Source organism: Leopardus geoffroyi, chromosome B2, assembly GCF_018350155.1.
Source record: "Leopardus geoffroyi isolate Oge1 chromosome B2, O.geoffroyi_Oge1_pat1.0, whole genome shotgun sequence".
Lineage (NCBI taxonomy): Eukaryota > Metazoa > Chordata > Mammalia > Carnivora > Felidae > Leopardus > Leopardus geoffroyi.
In genome coordinates, this window is record NC_059332.1 from 45,514,568 (window position 1) to 45,539,775 (window position 25,208).

The following is a 25,208-nucleotide window of genomic DNA, read 5'->3' on the forward strand; positions in this document are numbered from 1 at the left end:
CAGATGTCAACAGCGAAAAAAGCAACTAGCATTTTAGTATTATTGTGAAAGTTTTGACCTCCTGGACCACACTTCAAGTACTGCTGACCTAAAATTACCTGGTGTTGTCCCTGGCCTCTGGTACTTCATCAGTGTTTAGTGGATGAATCGATAAATGACAAAATCGACAAAGAGGATGTGGCTTCTCTTCTCTCCCCGTGTCTTTCCCCTCTCCTCCTGCCTTTTCTGTCTTTGACTATTCAAGGATTCAAGTTGAAATAGCTTCTCAGGACTAACCACTATCATGCCAATTGATATAAAATAGCCATGCTTCCAAGGCTTGTCCGCACTGAGCTCTTGAAATGCTTTTAACACATTTTGTACTTGGCTTTTGGTGGTCCGTTTAACACCCTAAGGGTAATAGCAAACTTATCTTTACTATAAAAATAGGCATCATGTCAAATACTAATAGCTAATGTTTGTGTTGTGCTTACCATGTTCCAAGCACTGTTGCAAGTGACATCTTTACCTATCTATATATCTCAACAATTTTATGTGATAGGTACTATTATCCTTCACAAATGAGTAAACAGGCTTGAGAGGTTAAGCAACTTGGCCAAGGGTGCTCAGTTAACAAGGGATGGAGGTAAACCCAGACAGGTTTCGAAGCCTGTGCTCTTGATGGTGTGCTAGCCCTACATAGATAATGTATAGGAAGGAAGGAGCCTGAATTGAGAAATTCTTCTATTTTTAGTTCATTCTTTGTAATCCTTTGAGTATCAAATTTTTCAATCAGACTATGATCCCATAGTCCGTTTAGATTTCTCTGTGTGATACGGTAACACATAAGATTATAGGGAAGATTCTTTGTTTCTTGGTGTACATCTTTGCAAACTTCAGTGATTTTCATGGCTTTTCAGCAGACGTGGGGAAGGAAAAAATCCTACTTAGCTTTCATAAAGAGATGCCCACTAGATGGCAGCCTAATAAAGCTCAGCTTCTTTGGTGTCTTGAGTAAACCACTCAGACTTGTAGAAGCTGCAAATGAAATCCTTGGGCTCCAGCCCATTGAATTCATGCAGAAGTGGGGCCCAGCACCATACTTTCTTGGCCTAGCCACTTCTGCTGGTTTCCACAAGATGGAGTGAAAGGACCTGAGGCCTTGGAATCTTGAGAGATCGGGTTTTGAAAACGGGCTTTAAAAATTAGTAGCTGTGTGAACATGGCCAATCACTCAAATCTCGTCTCTTCCCTGATCTCTTAGGAGACTTAAAAAAGAAATTACTGCTAAAACAGCCTCATAGACTCCAAGAAGGGAGAGGAAGGGGGCTCTGAGTGCTTTGTATTTGTTTTTCCCCTGCGAGAACGACCCTATCACAACGGCAGCAACAAAACCTCTTTCTCTTGTTTGTCGTTCCTGTTGGATGTTGGTACCATGAAGGCTCCAGTTCCCAGGTTGCTATAGGGGGTCTTCAGCCTTTCTCACACATGTGATTTGTCACTGTCAGCCCCTGCTTCTTGGGAGCTGCTCCCGTATCTCCATTTGGTCCTGCAATGTGTACCCGTACCCACCAGGCCAAAGGGAACAAATCTCCATGGTCACTTCTGTAACAAGCTCACAAAATCATGAGCGTGTGCTGTGGGCTTCGTGAAGACCCCAGAGGCCTAGTATAATTGCCATAGAGTTGGAGTCTGGCACGACAGCCCGGAGCAGGTGGTCGATGGAGGCTCTGTGGTGCCGTGACTGTGCCTGAAAATGCAAATCTATTTTCAGCTCAAACTCTAAGCCTAAAATGACTTCTCTCTCCAAAAAGGAATGAAAATGTCCATTTCATGGTGCTGACGTGACTACAGGGTCACAGAAGCAGAGAATAGCACCGCAGAAAGGACATGGTCAGGAGGGTGCAGGAGGGCAGAACTGAGAGAACATCACGTAGCCCCTTCCCCTAACCAGTAGAAGAACAGCCAGCCATCGGCAGTGTGCTTCCGGGAGAAGAAAGCTTCCACGAATATCAGGCGGGAAACAAAGGTCCAAGGCTTAGATGGTCATTTTGAGCAAGTGGCAAAACTAGAGGTTATCTATGATGCTTAAAGTGATAAAGGTTCCGGAGTGTGACAAAAACAACGTGGGACACAAAAGTATTCAGATGTAGAAAGCCATTTCCTTAACCTCACCAAGAATGTCACCTGCCCCATGTTGGGAAGGAAGGAAATGAAGAATGAAATAAAATAAGGTGTGTTTACCTTCTGGCATGTGTCAATGTATGTGTAGTGCAAAAATGTTTTGTGCTTATTGATTTCATCTTGATCTAAAAAGCCCTTGCTCCCGCTGATGGTAGGAGAAAAGACAAAATTTGTCATTCAAAGGCAACAAATCCTCTATGGCTTACATTACTAAAACTATAAAGTAGTAATGAAAGTTCTTCTCAAGCTGTTTACCCCGACCCAAGAGCCTTTGCTCTTAGTGTGGTGTCTGTGTTGAGGGGAATTAGATACATCTTCTTGGCAGCAGGAGGAGACAAGACCTCAGGTCTGTGCTCTGTCCTTTGAGCCATCACTGTCCATCCCCTCCCCTCCCAGGGCAGTATCTTCACTGATCCCGTGTCCACTGAGGTGCTGCTCGTCCTGGCTAGTTTCTCATGGCATCACACTGATAATGCGCTTGGTTCCCACCAAAATCTCCAGTAATGAGTCTCTGAACGTTGCCTCATCCCATGCCAATTTTCTAACAGTTCTCGAAGCTTCCCCTAACTATGGCATCCACAGATTTCCAGGTAAAGTTATACCCAGGCAGGGGAAAACAGATGGTCACATAACACCTGTCTTACTACACGCTTTCCTTTCCTTCTACTGTTTGTATCTTGACTCAACGTTAAGCAACATGCTGGGCACCTCGGGAGACCCCTTGGTTAGTTTGAAACTCCCTGTGACATGTTGGGGGAAATAGGGCTTTCATCCTTGTTCTTGGGTCTCCTCAAGTGTAGCTGTGTATTTCTGAGCCGCTTGCTTCCCTCTGCCCTTTCCTTCCCAGGTGAGTGTAGACCTGAGAAGATACTTAATCTCATCTCCTTGCCCTGCTCTTGCTCTGTCTTCCAGGCCCCTCCTGTCCCAGAAGCAGAAGGGCTCTGTAGTCAATCCCATGGCTTCCGGGATCACCACAAACTCAAACTAGTGGCATAAGCAACAGAAGGTACTGTCTTACGTGCTGGAGATCAGAAGTCTTACTGGGCTAAATCAAGGTGTTGACAGGGCCAGGTTGGTTTCTGGAGGCTCTGGGGGAGTAATTCCTTCCCCACCCTTTCTCATTTCCACAGGCTGCCCACACTTCTTGACTCCAGACTCCCTTTCTCTGTCTTCGTAACCAGCAATGTTTTGGGGGGGGGCGGGGGCTCACACTGCATCTCTCCACCCTTTTGTGTGGTCACATCTCCCTCTGACCCTGACCCTTCCATCTCCTTCCACTTCCAAGACCCTTTGTGATTGCATTGGGCTCACCTGGATAATCCAGGCTAACCTCCCCCTTGAAAGGTCCTAACGTAATCACATCTGCAAAATCCTGTTTGCCACACAAGGCGATGTATTCACAGGCGGACATCTATGGTGTGGGGAAGAGACCCCATTATTCTGCCTGCCACAGGCTCTCTGCTTCCTGTCAGACTGAAATGTTCCTATAACCCAGCCTCCTCCTCTCTGCGCTAAGGCATTCGCCTTTCTCTTCTTTTTGGAGCAGCTGGAAAGGCCTCAGGGGAACGATTCAGTTCGCATGTGAGAGAAAAGTATGTTTCTAGGGGATGTATTTCAAAAAGCCATCCCCAGAGTTTGAGCAGTGAGTTGCTCACAGAGTTCAGTCAGACTCGAGACTGCAGGGTGCTGTACAAATCCCTTGGTACAAAAACAACATGGAACAGAACAAAGAACCCTTTACGTGCTGTTTCACGTGTAACAGACAGCTGGACTGGCTGGACACCACTTTTCTCGAGACCCCCAGGAGCTCCTCCCCCGGTACACCCCCAGCACTCTGGTGCCCCAAGTGGGAAGTTCGAGGTAAGTGGAAACTGTCATGGTGTTACCACTTTTGAAACTTTTGTTGTCGTTGCGTTGCTTGGTATTACACACACACTTTCCTCTTTTGCGTCTCCGTATGGCCTTTACTTTAAGGTGTGGCCTGATGGCCGCTGGGGCCGCAGGTGAAAGGGGGGGGAGGCTTCAGAGCGAGAGGCGGAGCCTGTGGGCCCCACGCACACGTGAGCCGCTGCCGCCTGGGCGTCACGTGAAACAGCGCGGTCCTTGGACGCCCTCAGGGGGCGCCGCGTCCTTCCAGGCGCTTTTCCCTCCTGCCCCTTCTGTCTCCAGGGCAAGGTGAGTCCGCGTAGGCTCTGTGACTTCTGGGGGGCTCTTGACACTCACGGGCTGCAAAGCAACTTTGCAGCTGCGGGCTGACACTTTTGGGTGACAGCTTCCTATTGCTAACCCCGCCTCCCTTCTGACAGATGTGGAAGCTTCTCAAATTCTTTAGGTTAAAACCCTCCGTACTTGGAATACCAAGAACTGCTTGTAGTTTTCGGAGCTGAATTCCGACTGGGGAAGGTTTTTGTTTTGCGCCTTTTTAAACTTAGAAAATATATGCATTGTAAAAACTTGGAAAATATGAGAGTCTAAAAAATTTCCCACAAGCCCAGGTACCAGAAAAGAGAGAATAATTACAAATATTTTAACTTTTTAAAAATAGTTGCCCATGACCGGGGGATATATTTTTGGATATTTTATTACTTGACATTTTGTTATTTTTTTCCCCCACATCATTTAATATTGCTCAAAACATGAATTTACATGCTGTGTGTTATTCCATCATATGGTTATACTATATAATATTACTTACTGTTTGATTGTTGGACATTTACATAGGTTTCTGTTTTGCACTATTATAAGGCTGTGATAAACCTTCTTTTACGTGAATATTTGGATATATCTCTTAAAAAAGGACCTAGGGACACCTGGGTGGCTCAGTTGATTAAGTGTCCGACTTTGGCTCAGGTCATGATCTTGTAGTCTGTGAGTTTGGCCCCACGTTGGGCTCTGCATTGATACCTTGGAGCCTCGAACCTGCTTCAGATTCTGTGTCTCCCTCTCTCTTTGCCCCTCCCCCCGCTCGTGCTCGTGCATGCGCAAGTGCTCTCCCTCCCTCTCTCTTTCTCTCAAAAATAAACATTAAAAAAATTTTTTTTAAAAAGACCTAGAAGTGGCATTACCAGCTTAGTTAATGGTATAAACACGTTTAATGCTTTTAATGTATGTGGCCAGAGTCCTTTAAATGAGTTGTACCAATTTATACTCCCTACATCTCTCTTAACAGCATCACTCTGCATGGGCTCCAAGTGGGCTGAGCCCCTATCCCGAGTTTACCCTTGGTAATAAACTCTATGGTAGCTATAGCTGGAGATGACATTGATACAAACCCATTAGTACACGCCCAGGGTGAAGGAGAGAGGAGAGTGAGGCTAGAGAAGATCTAATGAGAGAATGTTAAGTTCATTCATGCTCTGCTCTAGTGGAACCCCCTCCGGACCCTGGTGCGTTGCCCCAGATGAGGCTTTTCCATCTCAGGGGAGCTTTTTTTTCTTATTAGGATGAGCTCTTTATCATGCAACGTTGAGTTCCTAAGGCTAATAGTCTGCTAGAACCCCTGCCTTTCTGTTCCACTAGATCTGAAAGAAGGCAGATTAGCTTCACAAGCTGGTGCATAGAACTCCGATGGCCTGAGCTTTAAAGCACATCCCAGTGTGATTTGTACTTTTCCAGCTTTTTTCTTCTGTTTTGCTCTTCTGTTTTACTTGCCCCTACAAGGCAAGTACGCTCCAAGCTTACACCGAAGCAGTACCAGTGGTGGAAGAGATAGTGGTAATAAGGGTAGTAACTGAAGCAGTAGGGGTCGTAGTAAAGATAGCTAACACATATAACGACTTGTGAAATGCCAGGTACTCTTTGAAGTGATTTTAGGGGCGCCTGGGTGTCTCAGTCATTGAGCGTCCTACTTAGGCTCAGGTCATGATCTCAAGGTTTGATAGTTCAAGCCCCAAATGGGGCTCCCTGCTGTCAGGGAAGAGCCTGCTTTGGATCCTCTGCCCTCCGCGCACTACCCGCCCCCCCCCCCCCCCCCCGCCTCTCTCTGTCCCTCCCTGGCTTGCGGTCTCTCAAAAATAAATAAAACATTAAAAAAATTACTGAAGTGATTTTAAATGGATTCACTCAAGCAATCCTATGAGGCAGGTAATATTATCAAATCCCATTTGGGGCTGCATGTAAAACAAACAAACTGAGGTGCAGTGTAAGTTTTTCTCATAATGTCACAAATCAGGAGGCAGTCAGCCCAGAACTTGTGCAGAATGCTCAAGGAAGTCGTGAAGAACCACAGCTTCTCCTGTTTCTGTTCTGCCATCCTTAGCCTGTGGCTTTCATTGTTAATTTTACAGCATAGGTATTGCGTCTGAATCCCAGGTAGAAAGGGGGAATACCTGCTTTCATGTGCCTGCTGAGTCTGTCCCCCTTCCCGGCACCGCCCCCCCCCTTCACTTTCTTTTAGTACAAAAGAACAGGAAATTTTCCTAAAGCATCATGCAGTGGCTTCAGTTAATATCTCATTGACCAGAACTTGGTCACATCTGCAGCCCTAGTGGCAAGGGTCTGTTGGAATGTGTGTATTCTAACAGAGCACACGGTGACTCTGAAAAAGATCGGAGCTTGTTAGTAAGGAAAAGGGAGTATAAATATTGGGTGGACAGATAGGAGTCTGCCACACCCCCATTTACAGATGAGAAAACCGAGGGAAGGAAAGATTAAATAATTGGCCAAGTTCACATAGCTGGTTGGTGATGGAGTAGGCATAAATGTGCCTTTTAGAGAATCAAGCCCGGGTGCCGTGGGTCTGTACGCTTTGAGAATCCCTCAACAGTTCTTTTCTACTCTTGAACTAGGAGGTAGGGGTTGAGGTCTGCAATCTAACCTGCCCTTGTGTTCACCATCTCAGGGATCTTGAGTAGATTTTATCACACCTCTGGATCTGTTTCTTCAAGTGAAAAATTAGAAACTTGAATTGTAAGGGCTGTTAAAACTCTAACGTATGCACGTTAAAAGTGGCGTGTTTAGTGTTACCCTTTCTTGCCCTTGATGCCACCTATATGAACTGTTGGGTGTAACTCTTCTTCAGAGTTACCTTTGTTTAATCTTAGGGAGGGGTTCTGTAATCCACAAGTCGGCAGTGTCTACCCATGAGTCCAGCAGCCCCTGAAAAGGCAGGGAAGCAGAGGCTTCTGGAAGCCTTCTGCTGAGCCCCAGACCCACTGGACCCCAAGCAAGACCAGCAGCATCTACACTACACTTGATGACGGCATTGCAAGATACATCTGGAAATGAACCAGAACTGGAGCCGCCATTAAATATTACACAATACAGGAAATCAGCTGAAAGAACCAGTCTTTTAAAAAGGAAAGCAAGGAGGGGGCCGGGAGGTGAACTGATGAATACAACGAAAAGGAAAAGCATCCCCCCATGGGAGTCGTTCACCATTACAGTCCCTTCCAGCAACCTGACTCGTCAAGTTAGCCAGTGATGGTTAATTTTGTGGTAGATAATGACACTGTAAGAGAAAAATAATAGGATCTCCTACTGATCAAATTTGAGCCTAAAAGCCCATTTAGTGGTTAAGATGATAAATGAGGTTATTGACCACTTAAACAATGGAGTTGAAGAACAGTGAGGGGTGGGCGAAGAACTGGGAATGAATGCAAATTAAATTTGTGAGGGTGAGGTTTAGAACTTGACAAATAAGCTTTCCTGATGGCTGAGATTTCAAACCAAGTACTTTCCTGTGTGAAACAATATTGGAACTAAACATTCTTTCCTGTCCCAGTGTGAAATAACACTCACACAAATAAGCAAAAATAGCTCAGGTACTTGCTCTCCAGGAAATATTTTCTCCTGGAAGATAAGCTCCGAACCGCGTAGAATAGCTCAGTATCGACCGCAGCAGCTTGTTCATCGAGACTTGCTGGAGACCTCTGCTGTGTCGTTCCTACCCAGCCAAGCCTTTATAGTGTAGACTGCCCAATCCCAGCCAGTTCTCCAGTTTTCAAGGCCTGAAAACCCTATAAATATCCTCGCTTGACTTCCCTCTTCAGAAACCAACTAAATCTACCAAACTGGTATACTCTCACTACATACAACAGTGAGACTGTGAGTCTCACTTTGTTCAGCTTTGATCAGCTTTGATCAGCTTTGTTCAGCTGATCACTTTGATCAGCTTTGTTCGAGCAATACATTGGTAGTCATTTGGGCAGTTGACATGTCTAAAGTGAAGTGTTGCTCTCCTGTATGAAACTTTATTGTATAGTGTCAGAAATGAGGCCAACTGTATCATACCAAATGGCCTTGAAATTTTGAATATTGGGTTAAATGTCAAGATCTCTTTGGATTCTTCCAGCATCTTGGAAATCCTTGAATTTTTTTCACCCTTGGAAATTCGAAGAGCTTACAGAGACTGTATTTCCCATATCCGTCCTGTGGCACCTCTTACCCTTCTCCCTTCTACCCTCTCCTTTACCCCCAGAAGGCAGAAGAAGGTGACCAGAGACTGATAGGATTCGAAGCAGTGTTCTTTCGAGGATGGCTGAAGTAATGGTGGGTATTAAATGCATTCAAAACCAAAAACTTACTGTGTGTGTAGAGCTCTGGTTTTCCTGTGGAAGTGTAGGATAAGCAGGCAACCTCCAAATAAAGAATTATGTAGATAATTTTAACTTGGAATAAATGAACCGAGAGAAACAAATGGTGCAGTGATTCAGGATTACGGGGAGCTGGATAGATGGATGGAGGCTCCTATTTAGAGAGAACGGGCAAAGAAGGCCTTTGTGAGAGGCTTACCGGAGTGAAGACCTGAGAGAGGAGCCAGGCTGGACTGAGGTGAAGCAGGAGAGGGGCCTTGGACATGACACAGTTTAAGGAGGTTCTCACTCTCAGAGTCACCCAAGACTTCCCTGAGAGAGCCTCCTTAAGGCTTGCTCCCAGGTGCATGCTGAAGCAGAGAAATAACCAGTCCTAAGAATGTGGAGCGTGCATGTGCGTGTGTGTGTGTGTGTGTGTGTGTGCACACGCGCACTGAAGAAGGCAGCAGGACCAGTGTGTGGGGAGAATGAGGCATGGAACAGTGGTCCTAGGCAGAAGAAACAGGATACACAATGGCCCAGAGGTGGAAAACAGCTTGATATGTCTGGAGCATTTCTACCACTGGGCCCTTATGTCTAGATCAGAGTGGATAAGAGGAAGAGAGGCCCAAGGTGGGGCTGGAGAGGCAGGCAGGTCCCAGGTCAACTTGGCCTTGGAGGGTACATGAGGTGCACAGACCTTATTCTAAGTACAATGAAAATAGGTTTGGGGCGCCTGGGTGGCTCAGTCGGCTAAGTGTCTGACTTTGGCTCAGGTCATGATCTCACAGTTCGTGAGTTCGAGCCCCACGTCGGGCTCTGTGCTGACAGCTCAGAGCACAGAGCCTGCTTCGGATTCCATGTCTCCCTCTCTCACTGCCCCTCCCCTGCTCATGCTCTATCTCTCTTTCTCCCTCTCTAAAAAATAAATAAACATTAAAAAAAAATTTTTTTTAATACGTTTCAATCCGGGCAATGGTATGATCGAGCATATGTTTGAGAAGATTTTTGAAAGGCAGATTGGAAGGGGGCAAGGGTAAAATCAGGGAGACAGTACGAAAGTGTTTGTATTAGTGTAGGCAAGGGGAAAAGAGGACCTGGATATAGACTGGATGGATATAGAGAGAAATGGACAGATTGAAGATGTATTTTGAGGAAGAAATCATAGGACTTGCTGACAGGCGAATGTGGAGCTGAGGAGAGACGTGGCCTGCGGATCTAGGCCGTGGAAGTGGATGAGCTGTTCCAGGGAAGGATGGAGGAGGAGAGAAAGGAGAGTGGAGTGAGTCAAGGGATGAGGGAGAGGGCTTGGGAAACCCACACTTAGAGGTCAGCAGAGAAGGCACCAGAGAGGAAATAGGACGGTGAGAAGCATATGGATTTACGTAGGTGTTTCAGCAACCCAAATGTCCATTGGTGGACAAACGGATAAATATGTGGTATGTACACACAATGGAATATTACTCAGCCCTCAAAAGGAAGGATATTCTGACAAATGCTTACAATTTGGATAAACCATGAGGACATTCTTCTGAGGGAAGTAAGCCAGTCACAAAAAGACAAATAATGTATGATTCTACAGTGTATGAGATATCCTGCCAAGTCGAAATCCTAGAAACAGAGAGTAGAATAGTGGTTACCAGGGGCTGGAGGGAGGAGGAAATGAGGTGTTATTGTTCAGTGGGTACAGTTTTAGTTTTATAAGATGAAAAAGTCCTGGAGACCTATTGCATAAAAATGTGAATATACTTAACACTATTCAATGGCAAAAATGGGCAATGTGGTAAATTTTAAAATATATTTTTTTTACCACATTTACCTAAATAAAGATTTTTTTTTTAAGTGTTAAAAAAAAAAAAGGAAGAAGTGGTCAACCAAGTTGAGGGCTGCCAGATCAAGCAAGAGGAGAACAGTTGATATGTTGATTTATTAAGATGGAGAACACTGGTGACCTTTCTACATTGGCTGTGGTGGCATGGAGGAGAAAACCGGATTGAGGGAGATTGGAAGGCTGGGAAGTGGAGACAGCCATGACACAGTTTTCAGGAGAAAGATAGCTAGGAAGGAAAACCTGGGGCAGAAGCAACAAAGAGGGGCTGTTGTTTTGTTTTAGGAAAGAAGATACCACTTGAACATATTTGAGTGTTAATGGGATGATCATTGTAGAAGGAGACATTGATGATGCAGGAAATGGGAAATCTAAAGAAATGCCATCCTTGACAAAGCCCTGAGGAGAAGGGATAGAAATCTTGGGGAGGACAAATTTTGACCAGGAGACAGATACTTCCTCTAACATGACAGGAGGGAAGGAGGAGAACGTGGGGGGTACCTGCAGGGGGCCTTGTGGGGTTGGAGGTGAGACGTGGATAGAGTTCTCATCTGATGGTTTCTATTTTTCTCTGTGAAATGTGAGGTATGGTTGGTCACACGAAAGGTGGGGAGAAGTTACGTCAGTGGTTTGAAGAGAGCAAATTTATTGTCATCAGTCACGCAGGATCCTGCAAAAAAAGAGCTTGCCAGTGAATCATAACAGGATGCATCCTCTGTGTGGAGCAGCTGTGGGATTCTGTATTCATTATTTTAAAGTAAAACTACCGTATTTTATATTTTATCAATTCTAAGACACACCTCTGAAATTGAGATATAGTCTAGTATTGTTCTATGGGATTGTATAGTTTCAGGACATGAGAGACTCCATTTTGAAACCCCATTTTCCTTTCCGACCAATGGACTCTTGATCTGGGCCGGATGCAGCACCTGTCCCACAAGCAGTTGCTCATAAAGTTTCAACAAGGCAACTGGCATCAGAGTTAATCAATAGATACCAGGGACAGTTTTGATGACACCAATAAAATAATCAGTAAGATAGTAATCAGAAGTGGATCAAATTAGCCATTTTTTTCCCTCTTCTCTTCTTTATCTAACTCATGTAATCACCCTATCCTTCTCTCATAAACACTGCTTGTGTTCCCCACATGGGGCACTTTTCTGGTTACTCCGGAATCTCTGCTCCTCTAAGTGCAATTCTGAGACCCCAGATAAAGGCTTTTATTTTTTTTCAGTTTCCTTTTCCCCAAAATAAACATCTTATTCTCTTTGCATACGGGGATGTTTCCCTTATTATTTCTACTAGTTTAATTATATTTATTAGAATATAACTCTTAGAAACCTTAAATTCTTAATTTTTGTTTTGAAATTTATCAGGCACATATTTCCTTCTCTCAAAAGGAGGAAATGAGTATGTTAGCTAAAATTTAAATTTAAAAAAAAAAGGAGGAAATGCTTTTGGAAATAACAGATCAGTGCACGGAAAGTTCAACTTACCTTCTAGATTGTGAAACTTCTTTAAAGTTTCTAAGGCAGGATGGAAGGAGTCCGTAAGTCTCTCCCAAATGTGCCACCTTGGTATGTGGGCTATTTTGAGCTGAAGTTGATGTGGAGAACAAAGGCAAAAGGAAATGTAGATAAAATTGAATTTCCTTATAACCTGCAGCCCATTGACAAATACTTGAGGCAGGCAGACTATGACATTCCTCCAGGAACTTCCAATTATCTTAACAGAGTATGGTCTTACTGGAATGCTTTCATTCGATTGCTCAGGCTGCCATCCTCTAGCCCTTGGCTACTCTACCATGAGGAGAAAGCCTGTTATCTGCCTGGAAGTTAGTATCCTGGTCAGAATGGTAATAAGACCCATAAACCTGATGCCCTTCATTTCTGTCCTTAAACAAAGTTGTCTTTCTTGGGTATGGGACAGCCACCTAAGTCCCCAGGATGGCTGCCGATCTTAAGCTTCCCGTGTGAGGTTTCCCCCTAATGGTCTAATGTGATCCCCTACACATCTCTGTTCTAGCCGCTTCTGGCAGTGAGACCTCCACCTGGAGCTGGCCGAAACCAGTACCTGAGTGAATTAAAACCCAACCTTGGATGGTTTCCTAGGGAAGTTGGCTGTAAAAGACTACATGTGTTGGAATATCTCTAGACCATGATGGATTTCTGTCTTTACTGTTTGCTGTCAGTGTCCCCTACTAACTACTTAAATTACAAAATTGGGTAATATCCCCTTGTAAAACCTTTTTACTGTTTTCTCTGGGCTAAAAATGGCAGGTTCTTCACAGCACAGCCTTCAGAGCAAGGCAAGGCATGGCACGGTATTTTGGTCTATTCACCGGCACGAATTTGTAAACTAGATGGGGAAGGGGGGCTTTAGTATCCTCCTACAGGGCCTTTATGACAGGAAGGTTGGTGATCACAGCGCTTTTGTTCGAGGGACACCTCCAGTTGCCTTGACACCAGGAACCTCTGACATAACCTGTGTGGGGAGCCACCTGACAATCGGGGGTGGGGGTTTGGTAATGGACCTTCTCTACTTTTCTAGAAGCATGGGATCTTCTTCAGTCCCCAAGGATTCTCGCTTGGGATGCCTTTTAACCAACTGTAAACAATCCGGATTGCAAAATTTAAGAAAGGACTGATCTTCTGTAACATTGCATGGTCTCAGTACTCCTTAGGAGAAGAGAAAAAGCGGCCCATTAATGGAACATTAAACTTCAATATGATCTATCAGTTAGATCTCTTCTGTAGGAAACAGGGCAAATGAACGGAGGTACCCTGTGTCTAGGACTTCATGGCCCTAAATCAGCAACCTGACCTAAAGGCCTCTTGCAGAATGTGTTTGGCTAGTAAACCCCTTCCTGATATATTGGATGATAATTGTCTAAACAGTCTTCCTGATGAAGTTTTTGGGGGTGACAGCAGGGTTCGTGGGGTCCAGAGCTGATGACCAAGAAAGAATTCTTGAAGACATCTTTGGTACAAAAAGGTGATATTAAAGCACAGGGACAGGACCCAAGGGCAGAAAGAGCTGCCCTGGGACCATGAGAAGAGATTGGTTATACACTGTGGAGTTGGGTGGGGTAAAGTCCACCCAGTTTCCAGTGAGATTTTCATATGTTAAAGAAGACTCACAGGATACTGGAGGCTTAGCTGTTGTCAAGCTTAGGTTGTTTTTCCCTCTAGAAAAGCATTAGCATTAAGACAGTAGGGAGTTCCTGGAGAACATTTGTCTCTGCCTGCCTCAAGTATTTGTTAATGGGCTGCAGGTTTTAGCTCAAGTCACGATCTCACAGTTCATGAGTTTGAGCCCCACATCAGGCTCACTGCTGTCAGTACGGAACCTGCTTCAGATTCTCTGTCCTCCTCTCTCTCTGCCCTTCCCCGCTTGTGTTCTCTCTCTCGAAAATAAATAAAACATCTAAAACCAAACCAAAACAAAACAAACAGTCCTTCTCTGAATAAACCCAGGTTTCTAGAGGAAACCAGGCCACTCCTAACAAAGGGGACGCTGACTCTCTCTCACTGCTCCTTCTAACAGATCCAGGTTATTCCAGCTGTATGTGAGGGCTTCTCCCTCATTCATTTCCCTAGTTAATGGCTATGAGAATTGGAGCCTACTGTTTCTGGTTAGTCTACCTTGGGATGGGGACTTTAAGGAATATTCCCAAGCAGCTGCCGAGAGTCCTTGTTTTGGCGAAGTTCCCCATCTTCTCTGGCCAGACATGGACTGCCTAATTCCACTTCTTGGTGGAAAAAACATATGTCTTTTCATCTGTCCAAGCTAATGAGCTCTAGAACCAGGAGACCTCTTTCTCAGCCCTCTGGACTTTTATCTGCCTCCAGCCTCCCTGGGGGCACCTCACCTCTTCTGCCTCCCTCTCCCCTTCCTCCTGTTTCTGCACCACCTTGGGCAGGGCCTGCATAACTGGCTTCTGTACCATCCTTGGTGCCTCCAGCATCACTGGCTCCTCCTCCTCTCCTCACTGTTGAAGACCAAAGAGCACCCCTCCCTGGACTTGAACCACCCACTTCAGATTTCCTCAGCAGTGCCCCAGGCAAAACTGGACAATGGGGAACAAACTGACTCTTAAAAGAAGATCCAGGTGGAGCATATTTGGTATTTAAAATAATTCGTTTGGGGCGCCTGGGTGGCGCAGTCGGTTAAGCGTCCGACTTCAGCCAGGTCACGATCTCGCGGTCCGTGAGTTCGAGCCCCGCGTCGGGCTCTGGGCTGATGGCTCAGAGCCTGGAGCCTGTTTCCGACTCTGTGTCTCCCTCTCTCTCTGCCCCTCCCCCGTTCATGCTCTGTCTCTCTCTGTCCCAAAAATAAATAAATGTTGAAAAAAAAAATAATAAATAAATAAAATAATTTGTTTGTTGGTTTAATTCAGATAGACATGTCTGTCTTTAGAGTTATCAGCATTAAATGTGAAACTTATTCTATCTAGGTTTACTGAAGGTCAAATAAACTCATGTTATCTCTGTTGCAATTTGTCAGCAAAAAGATGATGGCTAATTTTGTCAGTCTCAAAGTTTTCATGGGTAATTGTTAAGATAGCTTTCAAAGTCTTTGGTAACTTGAAACTTTAAAGTTTTTGTTTGGATGATAAATTAGATTGATTTCATTGGACATCTAGGCCTTTTCCAAATGAGACAAAATACTAAAGCATTGATTACTGAATGTAGGTTTTCACTCTCCCTTCTCATTGCAGAGAAACTAAGAATATTTGGGTCTGTTGGAAAACATGCGTTGTGGTTAATCATAGATTCATAAACTTGCCATGAAAAGAATCCTGGTGTAACAGCTCACAATTGGTGAGCTCACAATTAGTTTTCACTGGAGACTAAGGTTTCTAAGAGTAAAAATTCCTCTGCTAAATGTAGTTAAGACTGATGGAAAGAAGAGAAGTAACGCTGAATAAAGAAGTTGTAGAAGGCTTATGAAGGGAAATCTTTGGAAAGGAATTTAATATGTGGTCAGGACTATAGTTGAAGTGAATGGATTTTATTTAAAGTATATTTATTTGTTTTGCGAAAGAGAGAGAGAGAGAGAGCATGAATGAGCTGAGGAGAGGCAGAGAGAAAGAGAGAAAATCTCAAGCAGGGTCTGCACTGTCAGCGTAGGGCCCAGTGCAGAGCTGGATGTGGGGCTCGAACTCATGAACTGTGAGATCATGACCTGAGTCAAAATCAAGAGTTGGACACTTAACCGACTGAGCCACCCAGGCACCCTGAAATGAATGGATTTTAAAAGCACATGGGTATGAGATTAAAATGCTGCGTTTCTCTCTGTTAAAAAAAAAAAAAAAAAAGTTTTCTTGGACTGCTGGTCTGCTCTTGATAAGAAAATATAAACAAGGGTTTTTTTTTCTCTTTTGTTTGCCTGGAAAACCAGTTTCTGTGTTTTGTCTTTATCAGATCTTTGATTACTTAGTTAAAATGTCTCAGTATGGGGGTGCCTGGGTGGCTCAGTCGGTTAAGCGGCCGACTTGGGCTTAGGTCATGATCTCACGGTCCGTGAGTTCTAGCCCGGAGTCGGGCTCTGTGCTGACAGCTCAGAGCCTGGAGCCTGTTTCAGATTCTGTGTCTCCCTCTCTCTGACCCTCCCCTGTTCATGCTGTGTCTCTCCCTGTCTCAAAAATAAATAAACGTTAAAAAAAAATTAAAAAATAAAATAAAATAAAATGTCTCAGTATGAAAGGTGCTAAGTTTTGCTAACCACTATTTAACCCTACATATTTACCTTTGGAATCTCTTGTTGTCACATTGGTTAAATAAAGAAGTTTTAAGTTTTACGATGATCTGTAATCCTATTCAGGCCTGTGCTCTGTAACTTTGAGGTTTTTAAACAAACTTCCCCAAGATTTAAATGTAAATGAAGACTTTATGACCAATTAGGCTTGTTTATTGGTATAAGTTATTTGGAAAGCATTGTCAACAAATAATTAGCCTTAGATTGTATTGGTTGAGTAAATGCTATAGCTGTTCAAGTATATATATAATTCCTAAAGCTTTAAGACGTTTTTGTAATAAAATTATCACTTACCATTGTAATTACTGAAGTGTTAGCTGTCACAGAAATAACCAGTCTTAGTCTTGATTTGGCTATCTCTGGAAATGAGGGTAATTGTAGAGAAAAATTATGTTTCAATAACACATCTTTGTAGATATTATATGTTAATACTACTTATTATAACTAGATCAGATCCTGAATTCTTCTGGTTTCCTCACATATTTGGCTATGACTCTCCAACTAAGGAGAGTCCTTCCATTCTCTTGAGTTAAAGTCACTAATAATGAAAACTGCCTTTTTCTTAAAAGTATTAAAAAACTGATGCTGGACAACTTGACGTAAACTTCAGAGAAATAGCTCATGTATAGACAGTCTTCTTGCTTATTATTCTGTGGGTGTAATCAAAAGAACCCATGAACAACTAGAAAATGGGAGAGTCCCCCCAATAATTGTATATGAAAAGTCTTTTCCCACTGTAGACCAATCACTAGATAAAGAATATAGTGCTTTATTAAATTACTCACTTGAGGCTCTCTAAATGAATATGCAAAATCATATCCCCTCTAAACTTGATCTAACAGTTATTAGCAACCTACAGCCTATAAACCCAAGAGAAATTGTTTATTTAAAGAATTGGAAGTCTAGTAAAGCAGGGGATTTAATTCCAAATGAAAAGGCCCCTATCAAGTCACATTATGTACTCCCATAACCGTAACATTAGAAGGATATTCCTCATGGACTCATATATCAAGAATTAAATCTGTACCTTCCTCAAAGGAATCCAGTGTGCCAGCTAACGTACCTTCTTATTCCTAAGAACCCATGGAAGACCTCAAACTTGTCTTCAGATTAAAATGATGGTTGTTATGTGGTTTTGGAATGGTAGTGGGGTCCAGAGCCGCCAGCCAAGAAAGAATTCTTGAGCTGTCTTTGATGCAAAAAGATGATTTTATTAAAGCACGGGGACAAGATGGCTGGGCAGAAAGAGTTGCACTGGGGTTGTGAGGAGTGACTGGTTATATACTATGGTTTTGGGAGGTGGGTAAGGAAAGAAGGAGGTTTCCAAAAGGACTGTAATATGCTAAACAGGACTCACAAGATACTGGAGGCCTTACTATTGTTGACCTAAAGTTATTTTTCCCCTCTAGCAAAACATTAACATTAAGACAGTAGGGAGTTCCTGGAGAAACATTTTACTCTGCCAGCCTCAAGTTATTTGTCAATGGGCTGCAGGTTATAAAGAGATTTAATTTTACCTATCTACATTTTCTTTTGCCTTTGTTCCCCACATCACTGTGGAGGGGACGGTGCTGTTAGGGCTCCAGGAAACTGAGTCTATAGGTTTCTGGAGATTGCCTTTTCCTTGTAATTCACTAAGACATTTGTAAACTGATGGAGACTCCTGTCCGGCATGACTGTGATCTCCATCAGTTAACCATTTGTTTTTCCCTTTCCTCTGTTCTTGGGTAGCCAGGAGTGCCTGAGGAATGCACACATATCCCACCTGGGGGTGTTTACCAGTTGGGTTGTTAGCTTGTGCTTTACTCCAGGCTTGCCTTTGGCTCCCTCACCAGCTGTACCTTTCTTTTTCATTCTCCTTTCCCCTGTTTATACTGACAATTCCTTCTTACAATGGGCCATTCAAAAGGATCACCAGAAACATTTGAATTACAAAACAGAAAAGCCCTTCTGATTCCCGCTGCCTGTTCCCACTCCAAACGAGGATGCTTCAAGCCTGACACCTAGAAATCTTCTCACTGGTAGCATTTGAGACCCAAACACTGGGTTTATAATTTGCTCCAACTATTAACCTATATATTTTTTATTTTGTTTCTATAAAAGTGCCTCTTGTTAATTACCTGATTGCTTGCTAAACCAAACAGGGTATCTGATGGCTAACACCATTAAGGCCTCAAAGGCCTCTCAAAGTAGCATTACGTGTTTTAACTGCCGCACAAGGTGGAAAATGTGCTATCCTAAACACAGAAGGGTGTATATATCCCAGATAACGCAAAAATGTAACAGGATTGCTAAAAGACATGGATACTGAAATTGGTGCTTTACATGATCTCCCGCTTTCCTTTAGTGATTGTTAAGCTCATGGACTGGAGGAAAATTTTGGCCAACTGTCAAAGGTCATGTATTCAGGCTTCTCTTTCTCTTAATAATAGTAACCTTATTTCATTGTCTTTTCTGCTATCTCCCTGCCTGGTGACAAGACTCCTTCACTGTCATAACTTCTAGCTGACAGATCATCCTTTCTACTTGAGGAGGTTCGTATATGTCGTCTACCTTGGGTTGGCTGCCTCTGCCTTCCGTAACTCCTATATGTAAATTCCACAACACACCAATGTTGACCCATAGGTAGGGACCTCTCTATGCCCTATCCAGCAGGAAGAAGTTACAGAAAAGAAGACCTTCCACCTTCGGCAACCTTAAACACTTAAGGGTCAAAACTGTTCTGGAGGGAATGATGTGGAGAACAAAGAGACAAAAGGACATGTAGATAAAACTACACTTCCTTATAACCTGCAGCCCATTGACAAATACTTGAGGCATGCAGACTATGACATTCCTCTAGGAACTCCCAATTATTTTAACGTTAGTGCCTTGCTAGAGGGAAAAACAACCTTACCTTGACAATGGCTAGGCCTCCAGGATCCAGGGATTCTTCTGTAGCACATGAAAATCCTACAGGGAACTTCCTTTGTCTTTACCTGCCCCAACTCCCAAGTATATAGTCAATTGCTTCTCACAATCCCAGTGCAGCTCTTTCTGCCCAGGGTCCTGTCCTTGTGCTTTAATAAAACCACCTTTTTGCACCGAAAAGGTCTCAAGCATTCTTTCTTGGCCATTGGCTCATGGATCCAAACTTCAAACCACATCAAAGGCACTCAAGACCCTGTGGGCTCAAGAGAAATAACCGTGGCCTTCCTACTTGTCTCATTTTGTCTGCCTGCCTGAACATGCAGGTTGCCAGTTCTTTCTTCTGGCTATCTTTGGGGGTGATTCTGGATCTTGGGAAGGTAGCACCCTTTGCACCCTCTTTGGCAACCTGTCTTCCAGACAGTGGGTACTTATTTATTGAATACTTTCATATTCAAATACTGAAATATTTACTGTTTGTCTTGACTGAAAATCAACAAGGATTAAAAAAAAAAAAAAAAAGCTCTGTAGTCAAAAGTTGGCCAGAGTGGAAGCTGATATTCAGAGCTTGATAGAAAATTTTTTTAATGTTTATTTATTTTTGAGAGAGAGGGCAAGTGGGGGAGGGACAGAGGGAGAGAGAGGGAGACACAGAATCCAAAGCAGGCTCCAGGCTCCGAGCTGTCAACACAGAGCCTGATGTGGGGCTCAAACCCACCAACCATGAGATCATGACCTGAACTGAAGTCCAACGCTTAACCGACTGAGCCACCCAGGAGCCCCAGTAGAAATTTTTAAAAGCCTTCTCCCCTAAATTAAAATTAGAACTATGTACCTAGAGGGAAAGAAAGAAATTGATTATAATGTAGTCAGATGAATAGATCAACTTATGGTATTATTTAAATTGCAACTCAATTCCTCAAAGGATTAAAAATGTCCTTGTCTTACAAATCCTGGCAAAACTAGAGATACAATCCCAGAAATAATTCAAAGGCCTTCAACCTATACTTTTCACCAATCCCAAACCTCCCCCATTTGTCTCAAAAGTCTTGTAACCCCGCTGGGAACCCTTACCTAGATCATCCCCTAGTCCTAACACTGAAGAAAAAAAAAATACAAAAGGGAAAAAAGAGACCTTTTAAAAATACAGCATCCCTGCCCAAATTAGCCCACAGCTTCTATAAGGTTACTTGTCAAGGATAATACAAAACCTAAGTGTCTCTTCTCCACAGATATTAGCAGAAAAAAAAGCTTTAGCCATCTGAACAGGTAATGTTAACTTATTCTGTCTGCCAGAAAAATACTTTGGATCCAACTGTTGTTTTATAAACAAACTAGTGAGTTCTGCATCATTGTCCCGGTCTCGTGGCTAAAAAGGTGACAAAATAGCTATAAGCTTTTTGTTTGTGTCTGTCTGTATGTGGATGTGCGCTGTTTTCTACCTCTGGATGGTATTGCCAAAATTAGCTTGTAAAAGAGCTCTGTTAATTAGCTTAAAGAAAGTTAAGCACTTGTATAAATTAAATTCTCAAAATTAGAATAGAGACCAACCCAAGTGAGTTTCAAATTCATGTGATCTGGATTAACCTTTAATAAATAAAAGCGAATTGAAGTTTGTTGGTTGAATTGACACTGGCGTGTTTTTAGAGTTGTCAGCATTATAATACTTTTTCACGTGGAAATGTTGGGGTTCAGAGCTGCCGGCCAAGAAAGAATTCTTGAGAAGTCTTCGGTACAAAAAGATGGTTTTATTAGAGCACATGGACAGGACCCTCAGGCAGAGAATGCTGCACTGGGGTTGTGACAGGCGACTGATTATATACCTTCAAGTTGGGAGGGGGTTAGGGATGGCATACACCTCCAAGATATTTTGGAAACAAGATTTCCAGGGCCCTGAGGCGGCTAGCTATTGTTAGGAAAGGGTCGTTTGTTACTGTTTAGCAAAACCTCAGTCATGAGGCCCTTCAGATGTATATCAGGGGGCCATATGCTTGGAGTATGTCTGCCAACATACAGATTGGGGGTTTGAGATAAAGGAAGTTTACAAAGGAATTTCTATATGTTTAAAGTAGACTATGGGGTGCCTGGTGGCTCAGTCGGTTAAGTGTCTGACTCTTGATTTTGGCTCAGGTCATGATCTCAAGATTCCTGAGATCAAGCTCCACAATGGGCTCTGAGCTGACAGCACAGAGCCTACCTGGGATTCTGTCTGCCCTTCTCTCTGCCCCACCCCTGCTCACTCTCTTTCTCCTTCTCTCTCTCTCTCTCAAAATAAATAAACTTAAAAAAATAATAATAAAGTAGACTCAGAGAATCCTGGGGGATCAGGCTAAGATTGCCTTTTGCCCTTAGCAAAGTTCCTCATGGAGGCAGCTGAACTTCTAGAGGAAGGTCCACTCTGCCTGTCTCAAGGACTTGTCAATGGGATGTAAATTGCAAGGAAATTTAATTTTTTTCTTTTGCCTTTGTTTCCCACATTACTTTTTATTCTACTTAGGTTTACCCAAAGTCAAATAAGCTCATGTTATCTCTGTTACAGAATTTGTCAGCAAGAAAGATAACTTACAGGTGATGGTTAACTGTTTAATGTCTCATGAAATTTTCCTAACTAATCTGAGAATAATTACTGAGAATAAATGAATTAGATAGATATAAGTAAGATAAAAGTTTATAACAATTTTTCAGCAACTTTTGTGCTGCTTAAAAGTTTCTCCAAATAATTTTTTGGTAACTTTAAAAGCTTAGTTTTGCCAGGTTAAATTACGTGATGGATAATCCTTAAATATTTAGGTTATTTCCAAAGATGATGAAATACTGCAACATTCCTAACCATGGGTTTATCTCCTTTTCACTTTCTATTACAGAGAAACTCAATTAATAAGCATGTTTTATGCCATGTTGAGAAATGTACTATAAGAAGGCCTTTTTTTCTAAAAATTGTGAAATGTATTCATAAATTTGCCAATATAAAGAAGGCTGGTATAACAATTGCTTACTTCTTAGCTTTTGTTAGTAATTAAGGTTTATAAGAGTTAAAAATTCTAAAAAATATAATAAAACTACTAGAAATGATGAGAGAACCATCTTTGTATGGAGAGAGAATGAGATGTGTACTTTTTGGTAAGAAAAGTAAGAGCAGGGGCGCCTGGGTGGCACAGTCGGTTAAGCGTCCGACTTCAGCCAGGTCACGATCTCGCGGTCCGTGAGTTTGAGCCCCGCATCAGGCTCTGGGCTGATGGCTCAGAGCCTGGAGCCTGTTTCCGATTCTGTGTCTCCCTCTCTCTCTGCCCCTCCCCCGTTCATGCTCTGTCTCTCTCTTTCCCCCAAAAAATAAATAAAAACGTTGGAAAAAAAAAATAAAAAAAAAAGAAAAGTAGGAGCAATGGAGATGCGTTTTTTGCTGAGGAAAAAGAGTAATTTTATCCTAAAGTGAGGCTGGTTGTTTTAAGAGAAAACACACAGACAAAATCTGAATGGAAAAAAAAAAAAGTTGTGGAAAGTTCGTTGAAAAGGCATCTTTGGGAAAGAATTTTATGCATGGTTATCACTGACGAAGATTGTAATGAAGGAGCTGTTTTGGTTTTCTTGATATCAAAAGTACAGTGGTGCAAGATTAAAACTTCATTTTTCTCTGTTAGAATGACAAAATTTTCTTAGATTATTGGTCTGCCCTTAGTAAGAAATTGCTAACACAGATTTTTCTTCATTTTTAATGTAATCTGCCTAGAAAAACAAAGTTACCGTGTTTTGTCTTGATCAGGTCTTTGGGAATGAAAACTGAATCTTAATACTAAAAGAAGTTTTGGGGCGCCTATGTGGCTCAGCCAGTTAAGTGTCGGACTATTGACTTCTAATCAAGTCATGATCTTGTGTTCGTGAGTTCAAGCCCCGTATCAGACTCTGTGCTGATGGTGCGGAGCCTGCTTGGGCTTCTGACTCCCTCTCTCTGCTTCTCCCCAATTTGCTCTCTATTTATCTCTCAAAAAAATAAAAATAAAAAGTGAAGTTTTACTAACAACTATGTGACCTTCAGTATTTGCCTTTAGAATTTGCTTTTTGTAAAAAAAAGTTTTGTTTTTTAATGTTGATTTATTTTTGAGAGACAGAGAGAGACAGAGCACAAGTCGGGGAGGGGCAGAGAGAGAGGGAGACACAGAATTCGAAGCAGGCTCCAGGCTCTGAGCTGTCAAAGTAGAGCCCGATGTGGGGGGTCAAACTCATGAACCATGAGATCATGACCTGAGCCAAAGTCAGATGCTTAACCAACTGAGCCACCCAGGAGCCCCTTGCCTTTAGAATTTTCTATTGTCACCTTGGCTAGATGGATAATTATTAAGTTTTGCATTGATCTGTGATCCTGTTTAGGCATGTGCTTTAAAATCTTCTGATATTTTTAACAAAATTCCCCAAATTCAAGTTCTAAATGAAGTCTTTTTAACTAATTAGGCTTATTTATTTGGTATGTTAAATTACCTGGAAAGCATTGTCAGATAAATGAAGATAAACCTTTTTAGATTATACTGTATAGGTGAATGCTATTAATATCGCTGTTCTAGAAATTACATGAAATTCCTAAATTTTTGATATATTTGGTATAATGTTACCACTTGTTAATTCTAATTATTGAAGTGTTGTGTGTCACAGAAATTACCATATTTCCTTCTCATTTGCATTACAGTGAACTCTCATTGGATCTGTAACCATGACCATTTTTGAGTCTTTTGTCATTTGCAGTTACTGTCTTACCCTGATGCTCTTGCAAAAGTGTTCCGTTTTCAAGGAGATTCTTGGAAAAAACTTTGGACAAATACAGGCTTCTAATACCTTTAAGATCAGAAAACTAAATGGAGAATTTCTGAAACTAGTGGTACAACTAGATTCCAACAGAACAAGAATTAATGACAGGGGCTGAATGGACTGAGGAGGGTAGTTATAATTTCTGTGACTTTTGCTTGAAACCTTGCTGGTTCCCTAACGTTTGCTCTTCTAGATTTTAGCAAATGTTTTCTCTTAAGCTATCTACGACTTACAGAAATTTGGTAAAATATTCCTTTGTAAACAAACATAAGACATTTCTCTTTTTCTCCCTACCTGATCCCTCTAGGATTTGAAAACTCAGTGAGTATTTTTACTTTCAGGGCAGTTATAATTATTTGCATAAGTTCAGTAAGAATCTGTTCTCTTCACTGATGGTGGGAATGCAAACTGGTGCAGCCACTCTGGAAAACAGTTTGGAGTTTCCTCAGAAAGTTAAAGATAGAGCTACCGTATGTGATAATGAAAGATGGAGCTACCATATATAACAATGAGATAGTAATCAGAAGGGAGCCAACTGGACAGCCCCAAATTAGTTTTTTTTCCCTCTTCTCTGATTTATCTGTGTTAACCCAGCAATTGCACTACTAGGTATTTACCCAAAGGATAAAAAAATACTGATTCAAAGGGGCAGCATTATCAGCAATAGCCAAACTATGGAAAGAGCCCAAATGTCCACTGACTGATGAATGGATAAAGAAGATGTGGTATATTTATATATATATATATATATATATATATATATATATATATATACACACACAATGGAGTATTACTTGGCAATCAAAAAGAATGAAATCTTGCCATTTGCAATGACGTGAATGGAACTAGAGTATATTATGCTAAGTGAAAGAAGTCACTCAGAGAAAGACAAATGTGTGATTTCACTCATACATGGATTTTAAGAAACAAAACAGATGAACACAGGTGAAGGAAAGGAAAAAATCAAATAAGATAAAAACAGAGAGGGAAGCAAACCATGAGAGCCTCTTAAATACAGAGAACAAACTGAGGGCTGCTGGAGGAGAGGTGCTAAATGGGTGATGGGCATTAAGGTGGGCATTTGTTGGGATGAGCACTGGATGTTAGATGTAAGTGATGTATCACTAAATTTCTACTCCTAAAACAAATGCTACATTGTATGTTAACTAACTTGTATTTAAATAAAATCTTGGAAGAAAAATAAAGAATCGGTTCTCCTTGTAACATGACTCCATTAGCAA